The sequence below is a fragment of the Filicampus tigris genome, chromosome 14 (assembly GCF_054856515.1).
Source record: "Filicampus tigris isolate MCC_2025a chromosome 14, RoL_Ftig_1.0, whole genome shotgun sequence".
NCBI classification, from domain to species: Eukaryota; Metazoa; Chordata; class Actinopteri; order Syngnathiformes; family Syngnathidae; genus Filicampus; species Filicampus tigris.
The window spans coordinates 22,930,995-22,940,987 of record NC_141230.1 but is presented as its reverse complement, the minus strand read 5'-3'; the positions used below and the strand labels follow the sequence as shown (position 1 = coordinate 22,940,987).

At 42.4% G+C, this 9,993-nt stretch overlaps 1 long non-coding RNA gene across 1 annotated transcript; it reads right to left on the bottom strand.

Moving 5' to 3' along the window:
* Nucleotides 1-2,860: 2,860 nt before the first annotated feature.
* On the bottom strand, nucleotides 2,861-8,362 carry LOC147136889 (uncharacterized). The gene is made up of 2 exons (XR_015089725.1): nucleotides 6,599-8,362; nucleotides 2,861-4,593 (listed from the first exon to the last, which is right to left on the bottom strand). It is a non-coding gene; the product is annotated as an uncharacterized LOC147136889 (long non-coding RNA).
* Nucleotides 8,363-9,993: the final 1,631 nt, after the last annotated feature.

Here is a 9,993-nt window from a genome sequence, read left to right as displayed (position 1 = left end):
CAGTCTGCACATTCTAATTGCATGCACGGTTTAAAACAAGTATTCTGGGGGAAAAAAAATCCATCACCGAGTCTTGAACGTGTTATATTCTGCGGCAAAATGACCAGTAAATAACATCGATTTTTTTTTTTCTTTTTGAAAGCGTGACGCATGCAGCTTGGCGCATTGCTCATCAAACAAGAGCAAGCGTAGGTTTAAACTCATCGTGTCTGGATAATGATCCTTCAATTTCTTTTCATTTGGCTTCTGTTCTCGTCTTATTGTAGGGCACAAAAGGAGGATGGGCCGAAGGGGCTGCTCAACACCCCAGTCACGGATTATTTTGAGGATGACATCACGCTTGGGGTTGGGGGGGGGGGGGGTGTTGGTCGGTTGATGGTGTATGCGGTATTGTGCCACCACTGGACAAGGCAGAGCTGTGCCAGGAGTACACACAGTCTCCAAACACTATCAGTCTGGAACACAGTGTGCCACTTCTCACATTTTCCTTTGCAAGGGCATTCCCGTCTGGACTGGCGAGCAGATTGGAGCAGCATATTAATGAAGAACACAGGGAATTTAGAAATAACGCTGGCACAATCGACATCATCTCTTGCCACCATTGGTGAATACGCGCCTAAATCTGTCAGTGTGCCTCTAAAGACAATATGTAGACCATATTTAATTATCTGTTCTATTGCTTTTTTTTTTTCTTTTTTTTTACACTTTTCATGTGTGATTAAGGACCCAAGGAATGAATTTGACTTGACTTGTTTGAAGTGATGACGGTATGTATAAGTCAACGATCACTTAACGGGGTATATCCAACCCGTTGGTTTAGGCTGCACTTGCATCGGCAGATATCAAATATGCATCGGCTTTGTATTCACATTCGGGAGAGGCCCGATTCCGACCTGAAGATATCCGATTCCATGTTTTGTTTTGTTTTTTTCTTCACACAGCCATGACGATGAGCCAATCGGAATCTCTTGACTCATGCAGTGTAAATCAAGCCAATGTGTTTTCTGAATTTGGACGTATTGTTTGCCATTGCAGCCAAATACAGAGCGCTCAATACTACAGGCCAAAGCAAGTTCACTTACATTTGCTAAATGCATCAAATGGATTTCAAACCCAAGCCACAGGACTGATGTGCAGCACTTTCAGGAACTGCAGAGTGTCAAAATGGGGGGAAGGGAAGACCAAGTGTCAGGTTTGAAGAGAAAAGTATATATCTGTCTTTGTGCGTAGATCGAGGGAGCAGTCGGCAAACACCCAAGCGCACAGGGTTGGTCACGTATATAATTATACAGTATGAAATGTGATATTATATCAGGCAAACGACTGCTTGACTTTGCAGACCAGGAAAACCTGAATATTATTATCCACGTTAGCTTATGCAGGCACTGTTTACCAAGTGAAATCACTTACTAACGTAGTGTTCAGATTTGTCTTCAGGTATCCCTTTTCAACTCTTCGTGCTGAATGTATGAAACTCGAAACCGGTTACTCCCCTAATGCAAGCAGACACTACCACTGGCTGCAATATATCGTATCTTCCGATGGATCCAGTTCAGTTACCACACCTACTTAAAACAATAGTACCGTACACTTTGCCATACTCTCACTGATAGAATTAAAGCCGAGATTGTGGACACTCATACATAATAGAGATGGCCTCTCCCTGTTCCAGCAGGACGCAGCCAGGTCCATTTATACGTGGAGGGGAGAGTGCGGTGCAGATGAACAGAGGCCAGACCTCAACACCTTTGGGATGAATTTCAGCGGTGACTGAGAGCAAGGCCTTCTCATCCAACATCATGTGTGTGTGACCTCACAAATGCGTTTCTGGAAGAAAACAAATTTCCCATAAACATACTCCGAAACCTTGTGGAAAGCCTTCCCAAAGGAGTCAAAGCTGTTCTCGCTGCAAAGCGTGGCCCGACATCATTTTAATCCTTATGATGAGTATTTGCGAGTTTCCGTGTATGTCAAAATTGTTCTCTTGTGTTTGCTTTATATTGCTTGCACCTCTTCCAAAATGAAATGGCTGATTATCTCAAACACATTTCATGTATATGGGGACGAGAGAAAGTGCATAATCAGCACCGGGGGTTGAGAGGTGAGCTAATCGGACGCTCACGAGCTGCAGGTGGTTCTGAAACGTGCTGGAACGCAGCAGCAAAGTGCCTAATCGGTCCGTCTTATCTGATTCGTCTGCAGCGTCATGGTTGTTTGAATCAAGTGGGCCATGCTCCTCGGATGTTTGCTCAAGGATTACATCGGAGGGAACATGTTTCCATGGACCTCAAATAGCTCTGCGGATTCAAAAAAAAAGTGGTCGTTAGGGGTGATATTAGCTCGCCTGACGCATCTTTGTGACAACGACAACTCAAGGCCTGTGAAAGGAACATTGTTGACAAACTTTGGGGAAGAGCAAATAAATCTGCAGCAGCTGTGACACTGTGGATTTAACAGTTTGTTGAACAAGCATGTGAAACTTTACAAGGAATTCTTTGTAAGACCAGGAAGATCTGATGTTTTCAAGCAACGGTCCGAAAAACGATCATGTCAAAGCCAAACGGTAAAAGTATTCACTTTCAAAGACAACGGCCTATTCAAATTAGAACATTTGTTGTAAGTTACTGAAATAACAGCAACTCTACAGCCCATTACCAGTGTGTTTTGGATGCTTTCTTTTGGGCTGGTCACATTGTCTCGTTTTTTTCCCGTTTAGTTTCATAGGACAAACTGCATTGCTATCTGGCGCTTGGCTCAAGAAATGACACACATTCAGATACTTTAAACAAATCATAGTATGAACGATTTCTCGGTAGAACGGCAGCCTTGCGGAGAAATGATGAGTGCACGAGTTCCCTCATATGTTTGCACTAAAATTTAATGACCTCCCCTGCCCCGTATAATTTTTCATCAAACATCTGACATATTCGATAAAAGGTTCATGTGAGGAATTGATGCCTTCAAACTTCCAAGGTCTTTTTTTCATATCTGGCTGCTCCAAGATGGACACTTGAATCTATAACTTGGAAAATACTTTGTATGTCGGATTAAAAAAAAAAAGTGCACGTTGCAGGTGCGACTCAAGTAGCACAAGCTCAAGCATTTGGACTCGTCTTTGGAAAATATTTCAGCAATCTATGTGAAACAATAGCGTCCATAGGAGCTCACGGTACAACTTACTCTTGGCCTTCATCTGTCAGAGAAAGACTCGTAGACAAGGAGACTACAAATCAAGCTCTGAGAAGCAGCACTGGCGTTATCCTTGCTCAGATATGGGCAGTCAATTCACGATGGAAGCGGGACTTTCAGAACACACAAGAACTGATGCGGAGTGTGGACGTGGAGCTCCCGAGTGACGAATGAAGAGGCGCATATTTGATCTTAACCCTCCTCTGATGTGACTTTCTCAGCAACAGCAAAAATGTTCCTGCGTCAATTTGACCCGGGCTATGTCAAGTCATCCAAAAGTGCATGGAATGAAAGAAATGCCAATGAACTTTGTCTTAACTCATTATTAACACCATTACTAACAGTTTGTGGTTTATTGATGCTTATGTGTAGTACGCCAAGGGCAAGTTTCATATCAAAAAAACTAGACTGAAGGATTAGGAAGGATTTTTATTGTACTTTTGAAAAATGGGTGAAAAATAATTGAGCTTGAGATACTGTAACTGAGAAAAATAATGGTCCTGAGTCTCTTTGCCCCAGGGGATGTCTCATTATCTAAAAGTGTCAAAATGTCCAGTGTGAGTTATATGTTGTTGCAATCGACGTACTGCAAACAGTCACTAACGGAGTTAATAATGAGGCACAAAAGCCTGTTGGGATTTTTGTTTTCGTTTCTGACACTTTTGCTTAGCTTAACTTCCAGGGCGCCTGGGACAAAACTGACCTAGAAACGATTGTTGCTGATCCTGAGAAATGAACACCAAAGATTAAATATGCACATTTTTCATTTGGGTCCACCTGCTCTAGTTAACCATTACACTTCTTGAACATGCTGAACAAATGCCTTACAATACTTATAAGAGTAAATATGGGACAACTTATGTACAATTATTCTAATTCACTTCAAGCAGCTTCATCTCGAAAAGTGACATTGAAATGTTTTTGAAATTGCATTTCTTTAACTTTCACATGCAACATATCAGCGGGGCTAAGTGGAATGTTGAAGTAGAAGGGGACACCCTAATGCAAGGCATGCATATATACATACAAAGACTGTTGAAACAAGAGGTTTGTGATGGAAAAAAAGGTCGAGGAGAAGCAAGTGAATTGCGAAGGTATGCTACAGTGATGACATCTACAAGGCGGTGGAAGGCAGACAGGCATCTGGTGATGATGATCTTGAGCAGATGAAAACACAGCTTAGATGCGTAAGGGAAAAACACACAGAGACAGTCTCAAACAGCTGAGCTGTGGCTTGAGACATTAGCTACCAGCGCGGTTGCTACAACAATAAGGCACGCTGCTGGTGCTGAGTTCCAGGTACATAAACGGCTGAGTGATGGCTTGATTGCTGGCAGATGTTGATTGAAGATCCACAGTAGGTGTGGTCCTGGCAACTGGCGAGGCGGACAAACGCAGGCTTTGCTTAAAGAGACACAGGAAAACAAAACGGAAAGATTAGATTGAAAAAAAAAATAGCATCAACACGACAATATGCAGTTGCCCAAGTCGGTTTGAACCCTCCCGGTCAATTGACAGAGCCGGGCGCAAGTAAGTTTCAAGTCAGTTCCAGGTTACTGTGGCAAAAAAAGCACCAAATCGAGTTGAGCCAAGTCACTACTTAAGCTCTCATTGATTGGGACAACCGCACTGTGTGTTTACGCTGATTGCACTCGAATTGGCAGATTACCGATACAATTCGGAGATGTACCCACAATTGGAAGAGGCCAGAATTGTGTCACTTGATTCATGAGGTGTAAAACAAACCTCATTGTGGTGACACTGGCTACGTTTATATGGACACATTTATTCGGATTAAACGCCTGATCAAAACAACAATGCTTCATGTACACATCCCATTCGGAATATTCTGACCCGATCAAATCCATTTCATTTTCAAGATTTTATTCCAAACAAGCGAGGTGGTTTATGTCGATTGTTAATCCGATCGTGCGCATGTAAACACTTATTCTGACATTTTGGAACAAGCAGTCTTTTCCACGCATGTCTGTGACATGACGTCAGTATACGCGTTTCTGTTATTCCCGGAAGCTAGCAGAAGCAGAGCGAGTGTTATATTGTTTGTTGTTTGAGTCAATAAGGTTTGAAACAAAAAAAAGAACCAGTGCGAGCGAAAGACATGGCGGAACTTCAGGTTCAACTTCTTTTTAAATGAATAATTAAAAAAAAAGAATTAACATAGTGTTATTATATTTTGGGCTGATTGAATGTCGAGCATAAGGCCATGAACATAGCTGATAAGGAAAATAAACACAACAGCAGCGCTAAATTGCCATCGCGGCTACATACAAAACAGACTTCTACTTGTCTTAGTACGAAAAAGATGACCCTCAAGTCAAATACGTGACAGCCTTTGGACCGTTGTGAACTGTCAGGGTCTGTAGTTCACAGCAGTCACTTACAATCACAATGACGGACTCCGTTTCTCCCCTGCTGTCCCAAAGCCTTTTGACCTTCAACTCCATCCTTGGTGAAAGCATGTTAATTCCTGCCAGTTGGTTCCGCATTGCCACACCGTCAGTCCGACACAAAAACCTGCCTGCATTGTTCTGGCATTTCAAATTCTTTGTGTGGGTTGTGGTCAGATGCCTCGGTCTGGTCTTCTCTATTTGAGAACATTAATCTTTTGTGTTGCAGCTTCGGAAGAGAGAAAAAAAATAGCAGAGACGCCTTAATGACCCGAATGTCATTTGTTGTGAGGCGAATATAAATGTCAAACAGGCCTTTTTGACGCACATCTCCACACTGTAAACCGATAAATCACTGTGACTTTCTCTTGCCCTTATAAGTGTTGTTTGGGTGCAAAGAATTCAGGCCTTGGCAGCTAATTTCAACAAAAGCTGACATTGAGCTCAGGGTCCGTTATAATGGAGGTGCAGCCACAAGTGCTAAAGGACGTCATACTGTTTACAATATTCACATCTTGGTCGCCCTGACTTCTTGACACCATCTCTGCTACATCGGTTCCAACTGAGCCTTCAAATTTAATGCATACATCTTGTGAGTAACCATATCGAAGAAATAAAAACCATCCTAGGTCAGATGCAGCTGTGAAATTGATACATGAGCAGTAGCGTGAAACATGGCAAATACAATGACACATATCAAGCCAGGTACACGCATCCGATAATCGGGCTGATTACGAGTCGGATGAAGGGTGCGTACTCCGCTTCCATCACTAAAAGTCAGCTGGGAGATGTTCCAATGACCTGCAAACCTAATGAAGACAAATAGTACTGTCGAACCTGAGTAGATGTAAGTTTTTTTTCTAACATGCATTACTTAGATGTACAGAACGATTTACTTTGTTCTTCGGAACGTCTGTGCTTCCTCCTCCATCTTGAATGTTGTTTGGTCCCACCAAAGAAGCAATGATTAGACTGAAACAGCTCTTGGTGACCACACATACCTGTATGAGGCATCAGAAACCGGCTCTGCAACACCCATTGTTGATTGCCTTGCAAAACAGGGCATCGTTATATCACACCTTCAAGTATTCACCCAAACATATTGAGGTTTGTCATTGGTAAGATAAACACAAGAAGTGCCACTGCTTTGATTGTATCCTACTGTCATATATGATGGCCCCTAATAGTCTTGGACAAGGAAAAGGCTAGGAATCCCAGAGAAAGGATGGACGGAAGTCTATGAACCTGGAAAACAGAGTGAAGGACTGAAAAGAGTCCAACTCAAAGCACTTTATGATGTTCGATGGTCTCTTTACGACAGTGGTCTGATGAATTTGCTATGACAAAACAGTCCTAGAATATCGAACATGAGCGAGAACGGGCAAGAGGAGCTCATCTGGCAACTTTGGAGCCAGTTTGAGGCCCGCTTCAGACAAAAAATGCCAACTAGTGGATAGAGAGATGCTTGTGCTTCCTGGCTACTTTTATAGTTCCCTTGAGACTACTGACTCCGTCTCCACTCACTGCTCAGTTGCATGACCATTACCTCATCTTTTCAACCGTCGTCCCCATCCCTTCTCAACTTCCCCACGTCCTTTACCCGAATGAAAAGCAAGAGGGCAGAATATTTTGGCCTTGGTGGCTTTACCCTCACAATCTTGTCCCTATATCTTATAACCTGGTGGAAAGATTGCATCAGAGCATGTTTTAGCACGTTAGAAAAGCCGCTTCAAAGCATGACTCATCATAGAAATTTATTTAGTTATCTCCAAAAGCTGTCAAAAAGGAAATGGATCACAACATGTTCAGTAGCCCTTATTTATTTTTAGCCCATGCTCACATCTCTATGCATGGCTTAAGTACCATTCCATTGTATCTGCACCGTATCGTGAAAGTAAAGGCTTTCTATTCTATTCTATTCTATTTGAAAATATTTTGCAGGATTTCAGTTTTGATCAGTGACACAGTTGCTGTAATTTTAATCGTATTTTACCTATGACCCCGGGCAGTGGAATTGGCTGGAGGACCAAAATCTGGTCAGCTCAAGTTCCACGACCAACCAATTAGGCCAGACATGCTATATATGCTTGCAGCACTTGTACAGCCTCAAAAGGGGGTTGTTATCCCCAAATGCGAAGGGGGTTCATTCGGGAGAAGTTTACCCCCCATTAGTGAATGTCCTTAAGGATCCTGTTGCACATGGTTCTATGTCTTGTGTGTGTTGTGTGTGTGCGCATGTGCGTGCATGGTATTTTACTGTTCAATGAGTTATGATTTCCTGTCTCAGGGACTAACAGAATTTCCTTCTTGGTCTACTTAAGTAGTTAGTAGGAAAGTAAAACAGTTGTTTGAAGTGTCTAAAGTTTCTGCGATTGTTGTCGGTGTGGTATGAACCTTTCCAATTTTTGGAACAATACATCGAAATAAAATACTTGATTTACCAGTTGGCTGCATAACACAAAAGAAATGCAACCATCTTTTTTTTCCCCCCAACAAAAATAGTTTATTACGTTGAACCTCATACATGAAGACATTTGAGGTTTCTGTGCCACTTGAGTTGCTAAGCCTCGGGATTCCTCTCCGTTGGGATATTACTGGTATGTTGGATTGAAAAGAGACCTTGAGAGAGGCCCAGAACTTAAATATCCGTTTAATTGAGGTAAATCTGGGAATAGGGCTCAGAAGGAGGCTATTGAGGACTATCTGAGTTACCTTGCTCAGCCTGTGACTTTTTAAGCTTGAGAAATTGCTTGGATCGTCATTATATACGTTCACCTTGCGCGTGCCGTGTTGACGTTGAGAAACCTTATCAATGAGTTCTTGTCCTTGATTTCTGTTCACGTTGGGTATGATGATGTGTCTTGGCACTCCAACTACCTGGAAAGAAATTAGAGCTCAGAGTGCAGGCACAGCAAAGTAAGTGCACAATAACCATTTTATAAGAACCTGCTGGGAAGTTTTGTTGAGGGGTCATTAACCTCCAGATGCTGCACTGAAATTGCTGTGCACAGCAGTTTTACTGCGTGACTCCCAGGTGTGAATGCGTGTAATTGGATCAATGTGAACGACGTGGCATGTTGTTGAAAAACAGCAGGCATGATCAGCGAGCCCCACTGTGACTCGCGTTTCTTACAAATGAAATTCGGATCTTTCTCGTAAAATTCTTTTATGGGTTTCATCACATCATCCAGAAATGACCCAGTAAAAATGTTGAGAGACTCCCAACAAATGGTTTTGTTACAACGAAACGTGCAAGGGAGTGCCAGGAAGGGACTCGCCTAAGCATTCTGAAATTGTTGTTTATCAAGATGATCTCAACCAGATTATTCATGAGGCAATAATTTAGCATGTCATTCCCTTTTGATGCATGCTGATTATGGCAGAGAAGATTAGCATCAGTGTGACATTACCTCAGAGTGCCCATGCATCATTACGCTTGATGAATTGCCCTGTGAACCTCACAACACATGGAACGTTTTAGCCGAGAGATGCCCATAGCCCCAAAAATGTGCTTATTAGCAGGCATGGGATACCAGCATGCCTATTATGTCATCCTGGCTTTCATCTGGGATACCAGCATGCCTATTATGTCATCCTGGCTTTCATCGAAGTGCTTATAAACATGCAATATTGGACTCTGGACATGCTTAGTGTATGTACAGTACTTTCTTTGTCCTACGCCGTAATTTTTGGGCAGTTGGTTTCCCACAGAGAATCTGAATTTGTCAATGCGAAAAAACAATGACGATGGAATGATTTTGGACAGGACAAAGTTTGCTTTGCTTTATTAGCCGGATTATGTTGCTGACATTCTGTGCTGCAAATTGTTTGTGAAATTAGGTTACCACCACACTGAACGAAAGTCAGCGACATAGTAGATCGAAGGCATTTTAAAATGCGTGTGTTTTGTTGTGGTTTCAGTTATTTTGGGGTAGGCAGATGTTACAGTTGATCAGCTACCACTGAATGAACCACAAAACTTCTGCAAAGAAATCCAGAAACCACTAATGGCTTTTGTGGCACACTAAAAGCACAACAATGGAATTCATAGAGGGGAAAAAAATGGCAATTGTCTTGAACGATGAAGGGAGAGAGAAATGATCAAGTCAGCACTTTGTCAGTGGCCCGTCACATCTTACTTGGGCTAGCCAACTTTGAAGTGCCTGAGGTGTCAAAGCTTGCCACGAGAAACGTGCGCTTTGACCTGCATGCGCAACGGGATGCGCATGGCACAAAATGTGCATGGTACTGCTGCTGCAGCAGCACCGGACAATAACATGTGCCATTATGTCAAGTTACTTTCTATTTTTCAAATATTTAACCATATCTGGATTGACTTGGGTGCAGCAAAAAGGCTTTTCAATCCGTAATGGTCAAATCCATAAAGAACTGTTGA